This window comes from Arachis duranensis, chromosome 2, assembly GCF_000817695.3.
Source record: "Arachis duranensis cultivar V14167 chromosome 2, aradu.V14167.gnm2.J7QH, whole genome shotgun sequence".
In the NCBI taxonomy this organism is placed as follows: domain Eukaryota; kingdom Viridiplantae; phylum Streptophyta; class Magnoliopsida; order Fabales; family Fabaceae; genus Arachis; species Arachis duranensis.
In genome coordinates this window covers 50,029,791-50,043,023 of record NC_029773.3, presented here as the reverse complement: position 1 = coordinate 50,043,023, position 13,233 = coordinate 50,029,791, and the positions used below count along the sequence as shown (strand labels likewise).

General features: G+C 33.0%; 1 pseudogene; it reads right to left on the bottom strand.

Annotated features, from left to right (window-relative positions):
* LOC110278186 (WD-40 repeat-containing protein MSI4-like) overlaps positions 1–13,233 on the bottom strand; it is a 44,837-nt pseudogene that overhangs the window by 14,047 nt on the left and 17,557 nt on the right.

The window sequence follows — 13,233 nt, the reverse complement described above, 5'->3', positions numbered from 1 at the left end:
ATCCGGAGTTGAACGCCCAAAACACGTCATAACTTGGAGTTTAACTCCAAGAAAGGCCTCTACTCGTGGATAGCTTTAGTCTCAGCCCCAGCACACACCAAGTGGGCCCCATAAGTGGATTTCTGCACCAATTATCTTAGTTTACTCATATTCTGTAAACCTAGGTTACTAGTTTACTATTTAAACAACTTTTAGAGACTTATCTTGTACCTCATGACATTTCAGATCTAAATTACATACTTTTTGACGGCATGAGTCTCTAAACTCCATTGTTGGGGGTGAGGAGCTCTGCAGCGTCTCGATGAATTAATGCAATTGTTTCTATTTCACTCAAACGTGTGTATGGTCCGATCTAAGATGTTTATTCGCGCTTAATTGTGAAAGAGGTGATGATCCGTGACATTCATCACCTCCCTCAATCTATGAACGTGTGCCTGACAAACACCTCCGTTCTACATCAGACTGAATGAACTTCTCTTAGATTCCTTAATCAGAATCTTCGTGGTATAAGCCGGATTGATGGCAGCATTCATGAGAATCCGGAAAGTCTAAACCTTGTCTGTGGTATTCCGAGTAGGATTCTGGGATTGAATGACTATGACGAGCTTCAAACTCCTGAAGGCTGGGCGTTAGTGACAGACGCAAAAGAATCAATGGATTCTATTCCAACCTGATTGAGAACCGACAGATGATTAGCTGTGCTGTGGCAGAGCATAGGAACGTTTTCACTGAGAGGATGGGAAGTAGCCACTGACAATGGTGACACCCTACATGCAGCTTGCCGTAGACGTGCTTTACAAACAATTGAGTTAAATATTACATTGCAGAAATTCAGAGGACAAAGCATCTCCAAAACTCCAACATATTTCTCATTACTGCACAACAAGTAACGCTATTATTCTCTTTTTCTTCTTACAATTAAATCCAAATAACCTTATTGACCTCCTGACTAAGATTAATAAAATAAACATTGATTGCTTCAAACCAATAATCTCCGTGGGATCGACCCTTACTCACGTAAGGTATTACTTGGACGACCCAGTGCACTTGCTGGTTAGTTGTGCGAATTACAAATTCGTGCACCAGTGTCAAGAATAATTCTAATCATGTTATTTGATTTGAGTCTTGTGTTGCTCTCTAATAAATTATCCGCTCGGCTATAGGATAGAATTTGCTTTATTTTTTCCATATTTAAACACAAAAAAAAAATAACAATATCATTGAGGGAAGAGAAATCTGTGCCATTAATATATCGTAACGTATATAAACTAATTTACTCTAGCAATGAACAGTGTATCTATCATTTTATATTAGATTAAAATAATATTATTAAATAATGTATTAGTTTTTAACATATGTTATTTATCACTGATGATTGGATTTTTGACGGTTTAGAATTCACAAATGAATTCTCGTTGCAAATATAGTTTCTAAACCAAGCAAGAATCCTTTCATACAAAAAGTTGTTTGTCACTAAAACAAACCCCTAAAATTTATAAACCGAAGTATTGGACCTCGGGTCGTTCTCCCTAGAAATTACAATAAAGTGTCTTGTTATTGGTTATGAGTTATTTTGGGGTTTTGGATAAGAAGCATGAAAAGCAAATGGCAATAAAAATAAACTAAAAGTAAATGGCAATGAAAATAAACTAACAACTATAAAAGGCTCTTGGCAAGGTATGAAAATTAGAAGTCCTATCCTAGTTATCCTTCTCAATTGTGATGAGAATTGTTCATTGCTACCACTTAGTTAACCCTTACTAAATAAAGGAAAGTCAAGTGGATGAATTGACTTGAGCCACAAGTCCTAGCCAACTTCCAAGGAAAGACTAGCTTTAGTGCACTCCAAACCAATTAACAATCTCTCCAATTTACCAATCAACAAAAGAATTAGATAACTCAAGTGTCACTAATTACTCTACCTAGGCCAAGAGGAACAAAATCTATACTATATCTAGAAGAGGCATTTCAACAAACACATAAAGTGCAATAGAAGTAAACATTATTAAATGCAAGAATTAAAGAGATATCTAACTACAAAGGTAAGAGATCAACAATAGAAAAGCAAAGAAGAACAATTATTATGAATTACCTCTTATTGAATTGAAAGAAAATGGAAGGAACAATAGTAGATCTACAACAAAATGCAAGAACAACATGAAGGGAATTACAACAAAAGAATAGAAGAAGATGAATCTAACAACAAGGAATTGAAAGGTAGAAGTAGAAGAAGATGAATTAAATTCTAGATCTAAGAACTAAACCTAATCCTAATCCTAATCCTAGAGAGAAGTGAGAGCTTCTCTCTCTAGAAACTACTTCTAAAACTAAACTATGACTAATGGTAACTAACTTCTAAAGCATGAAAGTATGTTCATTCCCCCTTCAATCCTTGGCTTAAATAGCATCAGAAATGAGTTGGATTGGGCTCACAAGACTTCTAAAATTGCTTGCCACGTTTTGCTTTAAGTGAACCAGGTGGCAGCAATGGCGCATGTGCATACTATGCGCGTGCGCGCCACCATACGAGGTGAATTAAATTTAGCTATTTTAAGTCCTAAAAAGCATGTTTTCACTCTTAAGCACAATTAAGGGAGAAGTTATAAAACCATGCTATTTCATTGAATAAATGTGGGTAAAAGGTCATAAAATCCCTTAAATCAAGCACAAGATAAACCCTACAAATGGGGTTTATCAATCACCGTTCCTTCTTAGAAATAAAAATAAACACTAGATAGAAATTATGGTTAATATATTTAAAAAATTGTTCTATAAATATCAGAAAAAATTATTAAATGAGTTATTATAATTATTTTTTGATATATAATTATAATAACTAATTATTAAATTAGTTATTATATAGTCACCAAAAAATTGTTATTATATATTTTATATCTTTTAACAAATATAATAATTGAAAATCCTAATTATTCTCATAATACTTAAAAAAATAATAAATTCAAATATATGCGTTTTTTAAAGAATACAAAAGATAAACAATTCAAAACTTACTTTATTTAAAAAGTAGGAAGATAACTAAAAAGATGAGTTAGAATTTTTAATTATTTTTCTTTCAACAAAATAAAAATCACTAGAATTAATAATATTTTATTAGAATAATTAAATTAATAATTAATTTTTAACAAAGTAATCTTTATTTAGTATTTTTAATAATTAATTTTTTAGTAATTAATTTGGGACATAATTAATTATTTGTGTTGAGTTAGTACTTACCTGCTATTAGTAATTTCATGTTAATTAAAAAAGTAGAGAAGTGAATTATAGTTATTGAATTTTTTATATTATTAAATTACATGCAAACTATTATACCCTCACAAAATTTATGTATTTTAGAAAATAGGAATTGCATGTAAACCATAATATCCTCCTAATAAGATTTATGTGTTATAGAAATTAATTTAAAACCAAAATAAAATTTATGTGTCATAGAAATTACATGTAAACCACTATATTTATCCCTACGTTTCAAGATTTATGTGTTGTTTCTATTGTATGTAAATTTTCCTATTTTCTTTAGGTTAAAATTTCTTTATTAGTAAATCATGTTAATCTCTTGTATTTTATGTGTATTTCTTCAAATTGATAGAGTCTCCCTCAATTTATAAAGACTTAGTTTAAAACCAAATTGTACTTATTTTCGAAAAATTATAATTAGATAATTTTATGGACTTAATTAATTATTTGTGTTGAGTTAGTGCTTACCTACTTATTAGCAATTTCATGTTAATTAAAAAAGTAGAGAAGTGAATTATAATTGAAATTTTTACATTATTAAATTACATGCAAATTATAATACCCTCACAAAATTTATGTATTTTAGGAAATAGGAATTGCATGTAAACCATTATGTCCTTCTAATAAGATTTATGTGTTATAGAAATTACTTTTTCTATATTTACCTCTACGCTTGAAAATTTATGTGTTGTTTCTATTGTGTATAAATTTTACTATTTTCTTTAGGTTAAAATTTCTTTACTAGTAAATCATGCTAATCTCTTGTATTTTATGTGTATTTTTTGAAATTGATAGAGTCTCCCACAATTTATATAGAATTAGTTTAAAACCAAAATGTATCTATTTTCGAAAAATTATAATTAGATCATTTTAAGATAAAATTATTTTATATATGTAAATTGTCCGCAACAATATATACCTCCTTATGAATTATTGTTTCTAAGTATTTTTCAAACTTGTATTAATAATCATGAATAAATTATACAATTATACTATATACATATTTATATATAATATAGTATTTTTATAATATATATTAATGTGTTCTGCACTTATATTAAGTAATAGTAATATTAATAATTATAAATTAGTAAATATATTATCTACACTAAGAGAAATATATTAAAAAAAAGATTAGGGAGCTTTATTGCAAATGTTACTATGATATTATTGTAAATATGATTTTTTTTATTTTTTACCAGTCATTTTAATTTGTTCATCTTTTAAAATAAATTAATTGATATATTTATTAAATTATAGATTAATAGTTGACTTAAATTATTAAAAATTAATATTCAAACCACTGTATATGATTTTACTTTTTACCTTTTTAGCATGTCCTGGCGAATAAAAGTATTCCAACGAATAAGAGGAATTTTCTTGTAAAATTTCTTAAACAATATGATATATAATAAAAAATAATTTATTTTCTCTAAAGTGATAAAATTAATAAAGTGAAGAATTAATTATTATTAAATTTATAATTTTTATAAAATATATCTAACTATTTTAATTTAAGAGTGATTAACTCTTCACTTGATCACTTTACCAATTTTTTCATTATAAAAAATTTTCATCCTAAAAAAATATTTTTACACCTAATCCATTCACTAAAAAAAATTGACCTATTAATATCTTATGAAGTATGATAGTTGCTAACATTTTTATTATAAAAGAATTAGCTAAAATTAATTTAAAAATAATGTTAACTACTAAAATTTATTGTACAAGTATTTTTCTTTAATTATCCAAAATATATATATATAAAAACACCTATCAAATGGCTCTTTATCAAACTCGCTTGTTTAGCATGTCTTTTCATGTTAACACTTATTTATAGAGCTATTTTTAAAATTAGCTCTTATCTTTTTCTTTTTTACTAGAGGGTTGCATTTGTCATTTTATGGGAGACTACCAGACAAAAACTTTATTGACAACTTAATTGTACAAAGAACATTAAAGTTTCAAAAAAGTACATGGCATATCTGATAAATTTCCAATACTATATACATGCTAGAATGCTTTTATAACTTCGTTTATTCACAATATTCAAATCAAGAATTTTAGAAACTTGTTTTCACCTGTACGGTACCACCATCACTAGTACATTCACAATCATCCAAGACACTAACAATTATCCATCGGTCAAATGCATTCCAGTGGAAGTCAACGACCTTGTCCCTGAATACATAATAAGAAGTCAAACTATTTCAACATAACTAACAAACTGAGTGAAGAGTAATAAGAGAATTTCTTTGGTGAAAAGTAGAATTGGATAATGAGCAAAGGTTTTACTAAATTATAAAGAACATGTGTATTGCACAATATATTTCTTTTATGGGTTTTTTCTTTACCAAAAGAAGCAATATACCATATCATTACCCAAGTAATAATTATGATTGTGTTTATAATATACATACCTATGGCCAGCATGCCGAAAAAATAAATCAGATGGAGCACTTCTTCCGTATTGACTTATGTCTGACCAACTTAAAAGTAGCAACTCCAACGTTACATTGAATAATCTTGGACAACAAAAAATGAAAACGAGGTACAACATAGAAACATAAGACTGATTAGTATGAAAGAATCAACCTTCTCATTGTCCCAAATGTTTAGAAAGCCATTCTCAGCAGAGCTTCCAAATACAAAGGACTTGTCAAGACACCATTGAAGCATATGCATAATTGTAGATCATTTAATATTCACTGTAGAAAATTCTCCATAGCTGACCGTACACAAAAACTCCAAAATTAAAAGAAGCAACAAAAGCATGATATCCTTGATACCTGTACACAAAGGATAGTTGCCTCATGACATTCTAATTTATATACAGGAGACCCAACTCCCTCACTGTTATGCTTCTAGCAATCGAACATTTTGACTGTGTTGTCAGCAGAACTGAACCCAAAGCAACAAAGCAACAGAAAATCATAATAAAGATCCAAAAATTTGATAAATTGTTTGGTATTTAAGGAAAAGGCTCCAACTTCTAAGTTAATTCCATTTATGGCAGTAAGATGTAGAACGGAAATGCAAAACAGAAAAGCTTTGCATACAAGCGCTAACCACTTGTATGCTTTACAAGTTACTTAACACCCTAAAACCTAAAATGCGCTCCAATGGCTACGTCGTATACACGCGCTATATATAACTACCAAATTTAAAAGATTTGTTTCCTTCTTCGTTTTCCTTATTTGTAGATTTGCTCGTTCTTCTTCTCGCGAAGCTTCCCCTGGTTTCTTCGATCGTTCTTTTCCCCTCCTTTCTCACTCGTTTCTTCTTTGTCATTTACGTTAGTTCCTCTCTCTGTAACTCCAGCTTCGTTTTCTATTTGATTTTTTGTTTTCTGAAATCAAAGTTTGAACTCGTTTTGAAGATAATGGAAGATTCAATCTCAGATTGTCAGCTGAATCCAGGCGAAGTGGACTATGAATTTGAATCTAACGAAGTTCCTGAGGTTTGATTTACATAGGATTACTATGAATTTTGTTGCAGTAATTTGTATAGCATTGTGTAGGTGAATAATCCGTGAACATTGACTGTCAAAATAATGCATGAAGATAAATCTGTGTATTGAATGTAATGTATTAGTTTTGATTAATTATCTGGAATTTATAGCAGACGCTCGGGTGTAGATCATATCTTTTTTGGGTGTATTTTTGCTAGAAGTGTGGGTGTATTTACAGTTTACTGCTTTTTCTGTTATTTTAACTGAGTTGTTGTTGTTCGGGTGTATTATATCAGACATGAGTGGATGTGTTTTTAGTTTTTGACATGGTGTATTCTGCAGCTTGTGTATTTACAGTTTATGGCTTTTATTGTCATTTTAGTTGAGTTGTTGCGGTTCGGGTGTATCATATCAGACATGATTGGGTGTATTTATAGTTTTTGACATGGTGTATTCTGCAGCCTCTCTCAGTTGTTGATGACCAATTTGTTCCGAAGGTTGGAATGACCTTTACCACCCTTGAAGATGCTGAAAAATTTTACAGGAACTACGCCAAGGCTGCAGGTTTTTCTACAAGAGTTCAGAGCACAAATAGGAAGGGAAACGAGATTAAGAATCAACTGATTACATGTAGCAGAGAGGAAAAATGGAAATCTAAAATATCTCCGACCGAGAAGACTAATCCGAAGCCGGTTTAAACTGTCCTGCAAGAATTTATACACACATTGAAGGATGTCGGTGCTTGGATTATTTCAAAGGTTGTGCTGGATCATTCACACCCCTGCTGTCCAAGTAAAGCAGAGACGCTCAAACAGCGAATAACGATGAGGCTGGTATCAGACCAAGCAAAACCTACCAATCATTTGTTGCGGCTGCCGGGGGTCACCGCGAGTTAAATTTTATCGAAAAGGACGTGAGGAATTACATTACCAGGGAAGTGCGGAATGTTTCCGAACAAGAAGATGCAAAGGAATTCGGAAAATATTTGTTAAGAATGAAAGAGAAGAATCAGAATTTCTTTTTTGAGCTTGAACTCGAGGAGGACCAATCGATTAAGCTGGCTTTTTGGGCCGATGCAAGAAGTAGAGCTGCCTTTGAGTATTTCGGAGACGTCATTTCATTTGACACCACCTACAATACAAAAAGGTAACAAACTGCCCCTGTTTATGATGCTAAATTAATGTATTTTTATGAATCCGTAGCAGAGGTGTATATTGGCTGTTTTTTGGGTGTATACAAAGCGGTGTACCTAATGATTTTGCATTTTGCACTATGGTAATTTGTTTCAGATATAATTTGGTCTGTGGTTCTTTTGTCGGGGTGAATCACCACGGTCAGTCAACACTTCTCGGATGCTCTTTGATGAAAAACGAAGAAATTGAATCATTCAAATGGTTATTTCAATGTTGGCTTCGTTGCTATAGATTGATCCGAAATCTGATTCAAATCCAATATAGCACCTATGGGTACATATGGGAGGAAACGCTCCGAAAAGGTTTCTCACCGATCAATGCGCATCAATGAAAAGGGCTTTAGAGGCCTGTATGCCAACAACAATTCACCGTTGGTGTATTTGCACATCATGAAGAAGATTCCAAGCAAATTAAACGGGTACAAGGGACATGCAGATATTGAACACGAAATGAGCCAAGTTGTTTGGAACTCTCATAGCAAAGACTCATTCGATATGAATTGGAATAATTTTCTGCTGAATTTTGGTCTTGTGGACAACAAGTGGCTTTCAGATAATGTTTGTTTAAAATCTGCAGCAGAGGTGTAAATTGCATGTTTTTTCAGGTGTATTTATATTCTGTGTTTGGGTGTATTCTGCAGATCTGTATGAAGACTGTCATATATGGGTTCCTATCTATCTAGATCACCACTTCTGGGCAGGGATGAGAAGCACACAAAGGAGCGAGAGCATGCATTCATTTTTTAACAAGTTTATCACCCGGAACAGCTCGCTTATTCAGTTCGTCAAACAATACGATAATTGCCTCAGAAGCAGGGAGCAAGCAGAGAGAGAATCAGATGCTGCAGATTTTCATACGGTCATACCGTGTGCAACCAAATCCTCCATTGAAGCTCAGTTTCAAGATGTGTACACTCATCAAAAGTTTAGGGAAGTCCAAGCGCAATTTAGAGGAAAGGCGAATTGCATCACCAGATTAACGAATTCCGCTCTAGGTTATTCAGTATACGAAGTCGGAGAACAAGTTTCCAGTTCAATATTCAACAAGTTTGTGGTTACTTACGACTCAGTTGCAGCCGAGGTAAAATGCCAATGCTTATTATTTGAGTCGAGAGGGATACTGTGTCGTCACGCACTAAGCGTGTTAAGCTTTGAACAAGTAAGCCAAGTGTCACCTAGATATATACTGGAACGATGGAGCAAGAAGGTAAAGTGGCGACACACACACATCAAGAGCAGCCACGACGAGCCACTGATGGAGCCAAGAAGCAAGAGGTTTGACCAATTAGTTTTTCGTTCGCAAAATATTTGCGAATTTGCATCCGAATTGGAGGAGCTGACTGTAATTTTGCACCGTGCGTACGATATCGTCATGGCTAAGATGGAATCATTAAAAGCCAAAAGGAATGGGACATCTTCTTTATCCCACGAAGACGCCAACTTGGAATCCATTAACGAGCTTCAAAGCCCGCCAAGGATTCGAACAAGAGGACGTCCAAAAAATAGGCTAGGTTCAAAGTTGGACAAACGGATTGCAAATGCCACAAAGAAGAAGAAAACGAAAGTTTTAAGCGAGGTAAAAGTAATGTTCTTTAAATTTGTGGTGATTGAGTTTATTTTTCTCGTTAATAGTTTAGCTAATATGTGAGTGTTATATTCAGATAAACCTGTTTGATGCTACATCAGTGGTGCATTCAAATTCCAGCCAATATCAAGGACATGTTATGAATTATCAGTTTAGGGTACCAGCAGCAGGGGATAACTCTTTGGATGTATAGTTTTACAGAATATGGGTGTAAAAGCACTGTTCTTTTGGGTGTATTTTTGTGAATTCACATTTTACATATAGATACATATATATAATATTAGGGCTTAGGGTTTTAGGGTTTACAGGTTAGGGGTAAGGGTTTAGGTTTTAAGTGTTTAGGGTTCAGGGTTTTAGTCTTAAAGCATCAGGGGGGATAGATTTCATGGTGTATATTAAACTTTATTTGGGTGTAAAAAATCGCAGGTTATGGGTGTATATTTGATTTGATGTTTTTCTTCATATTTTAGTACCTGTAATTCATACATTTTGAATACAGCACAGACAGTTTAACAGCACAGACAGTTTGGGTGTATATTAAACTCTCGTTGGGTGTAAAAGTTTATAATTTGTGTTTAGATCTGTCTTGATGTTTTCCTTCATATTTTACCACCTGTAATACAGCTTTTGAATACAGCACAGACAATTTAATAGCACATATAGTTTAACTATGAAAAAAAATTTCATTGAATAGAAGTTGTTTATAAATGGCAATTTTTTACAGCATTTGTTCAATTTACAAACTAGCTAGCAGTTGGATTACTCAGTTTCTATATCAGTAGAATTTATTTGACAAAACAGACTCAATAATACGGAGGATGGCTTCGACAGTCTTATTGCATTACTCGCTCTAATTGCTTGATCTCTCTCTTTATTCATTTCACTGAATAGTATCCACGAAGCATACTCCACTCTATAGTGGTCCACCTCGTCCTACAATTAAAAAGTATATTCGGTTTAAACAGCAATATTAATTTGGTAAAGTAATACAGAGTTATATAGTTCTAAAGACAGTTACCTGTTTCCAATTATCCCATTCATACTTTCCCCTTTTAATGTTTTCTGACTCAATTAACTCAAGCCACTTCATAACGTAGATAGCGCAGTCATAGCTGAAAATGAAGAAAATAAATTACAAATCTCATTTAGGAAAGTTTAATGTTCAGAGTCACAAATTTATACGTTGATTTTTGGCCTGATATATTAACGTATGATGCTTTAATTTCCTTCTCCTTCTCGTCTTTCTTCAGAGGTTCCCCGCCGGCATATGCTCTTATTCTTGAAATTACATATCCCTTAAATACAAAAATAAATCAGTAATACACCCAAATGAATGCAAACAATCATTATTTAGAACATACTAAAGATATAAAATACACCCAAATGAATGCATAAGATACAACCAACTGAATGGACAATATACACCCAACACAACAAACGAAATACACCCAACTTAATAAACAACATACACCCAACTTGATAAACAAAATACACCCAAATGGTTCCACAAAATGCACCCAACTCGACAAAGAAATTACACCCAAAGGAGAACATACTTACACCCAAAGTAAAACATACATACACCTTATATTAAATTGAAATACACCTATCTATTAAAGTAAAGAACACAAAGCCAACTTATAGTAAATTTATTAAGCTGCTTTCTCTCATCGCTTGGAGCTTTCTTGTGTAGCAAGTCAAGTATATGAAATCTATCACCCATAACCACCAATGGCCCGAGTAGCAAACAGGTACAAAAATCTGAAGGATTGCCACATTTCAACAGTGTGTTATTTTATTTGGCATATAAGTAAAGAATGGTACTAACAAATTTTACAAATGAAAACTTACATATGGATGCGAAGTTAATTTTTTTGCATCTATGAAGGGAATAAACTTGGGTAGTCTTCTACCCTGAATTCTTTATTGGTTTTAGGTGATATGAATTCCTTGTTTGGGTGCTTCGAAATGGCCATGTTCTGCAACAATTGTGAAACAACAAATGAAATACTGAAAATACACCCAATCTAATACTTTAAATACACCCAAATGAGTACACAACTTACACCCAATTGAACGTAAAAAATACACCCAAACGAATATAGAAAATATACCCAAAATTCGTAGAAGTAACACTTACCACAATATCGGGGGGGAGACAGTATACTTGTTCTTGAAACCTTTTATCATTTTTTTGGTTGAGGATAAGGCACATGGCAGATACAATCTAGAAATATATGCCGAAATCAATTTACATTAATAAACATTGCAGTAAACTTTGGTGTAAAAACATTAATGTTATTCTAATATTACCTCAGCTTCTATATAACTTCCCGCCTGGAGTGATGCAAGGTGCATTCTTGTCAAAATGTATTTATCTTGGGCAATCAGAGTGCACATGTTGTCATACTCGTTAGTGCTGCCATCTGCGTGTGTCTTCACTCGCGTCCCCCAGATGTAGCACTTCTCTTTCATATCATTTGTATTCTGATTTTTTCCCGCAGGAGTTTCAAACTTCCCAGAACTTTTTCCCCCAGTCTCCCTTTGAATTTGTGGACTTTTACTTTCTTCTTTCGCTGCACTGCTTGCTATTTTTGTACCAAATTCTCTAATTCTTCTATCAAATTTACAGTTTCTGGAGATTTTGCCCTTTCTGCCTCCTGCGTTGATGCTCCCTCCTGCGTTGCTGTTTCTTCTTGGCTTGAATCAGTGAGGGCAAGGCTGAATGATGGCAACGAATCTGTTCTGGGAACATACGATGCTGTCCGTGCCATCATCATCAGGGCAGCAGCGTCTTCTGCGGCTGGATAACTGCGTCATCATGTATAACGTATTATAAGAATAAGAATATACGGATGATAAGCAAAGATTGATTTTAGTTTGATGAACTTACATTTTAGTTGGAGCTGGGGGAATCGTGGGTGTGCTTTCTTCAAGTTGTTGGGGGGTTCAGGAGTGCTGCACAGTTACACAAAATTAATCATGGCATAAAAAAAACTATTCAGGAACAATATACACCCAAACTGTTATCAAATATACACCCGAACTATAACCCAATATACACCCAATACTATTTCTTACGTTTTTGTAGTTCCTTCAATTTGTAGCAGAGGAGTTGGTTCAAAATCTGTCTCAGGTGTTTTTTCAAATTCTGGCACAGTGGTTGTTTGGGACACTGGCACAAAAACTTGAATCGGAACTCTAAACAAGAAGAAAAATAAAAGGTTAACAACGCCTTTGAAAATAATAAGGTTATAAGGTTGAAATATTCTTGAAAAACTCACATTGCAAGTGCTTTCGACAGTGTTTGTTCCCTCACAACCATCATATTTGAATTAGCCGGCTCACTGGCTGACTATTGAACCGGACTCAACCTAAAATGCACCCAAAGAAAGTCAAAAAATACACCCGAACAATTCAAAAAGAAGACAGGCTTTGTTTTTTGAGAACTTACATACTTGCAGTTTTTACTTTTTTTCCTGCCTTTTTTTCTTGAATAAAATAATAAAGGACTTTTTTTCTAAAAAAATATATATACAAAATTAGAAGTAGAAGGTAATAGAAGAACAAAAGTAACGGTTATTTGAAAGAGAAATTACATGCTCTCTGCCGGCTTGTTTACACTACTTTGTTCTGTGCGTCCTTGAGAGGAAGGATCATCACTTCCCAAGTTCACATCCGGTATTCTAAACAGATTTCATGTTATTCAGACAAAATAAGAGACAGGTATTAAATACACCCAAATGAATG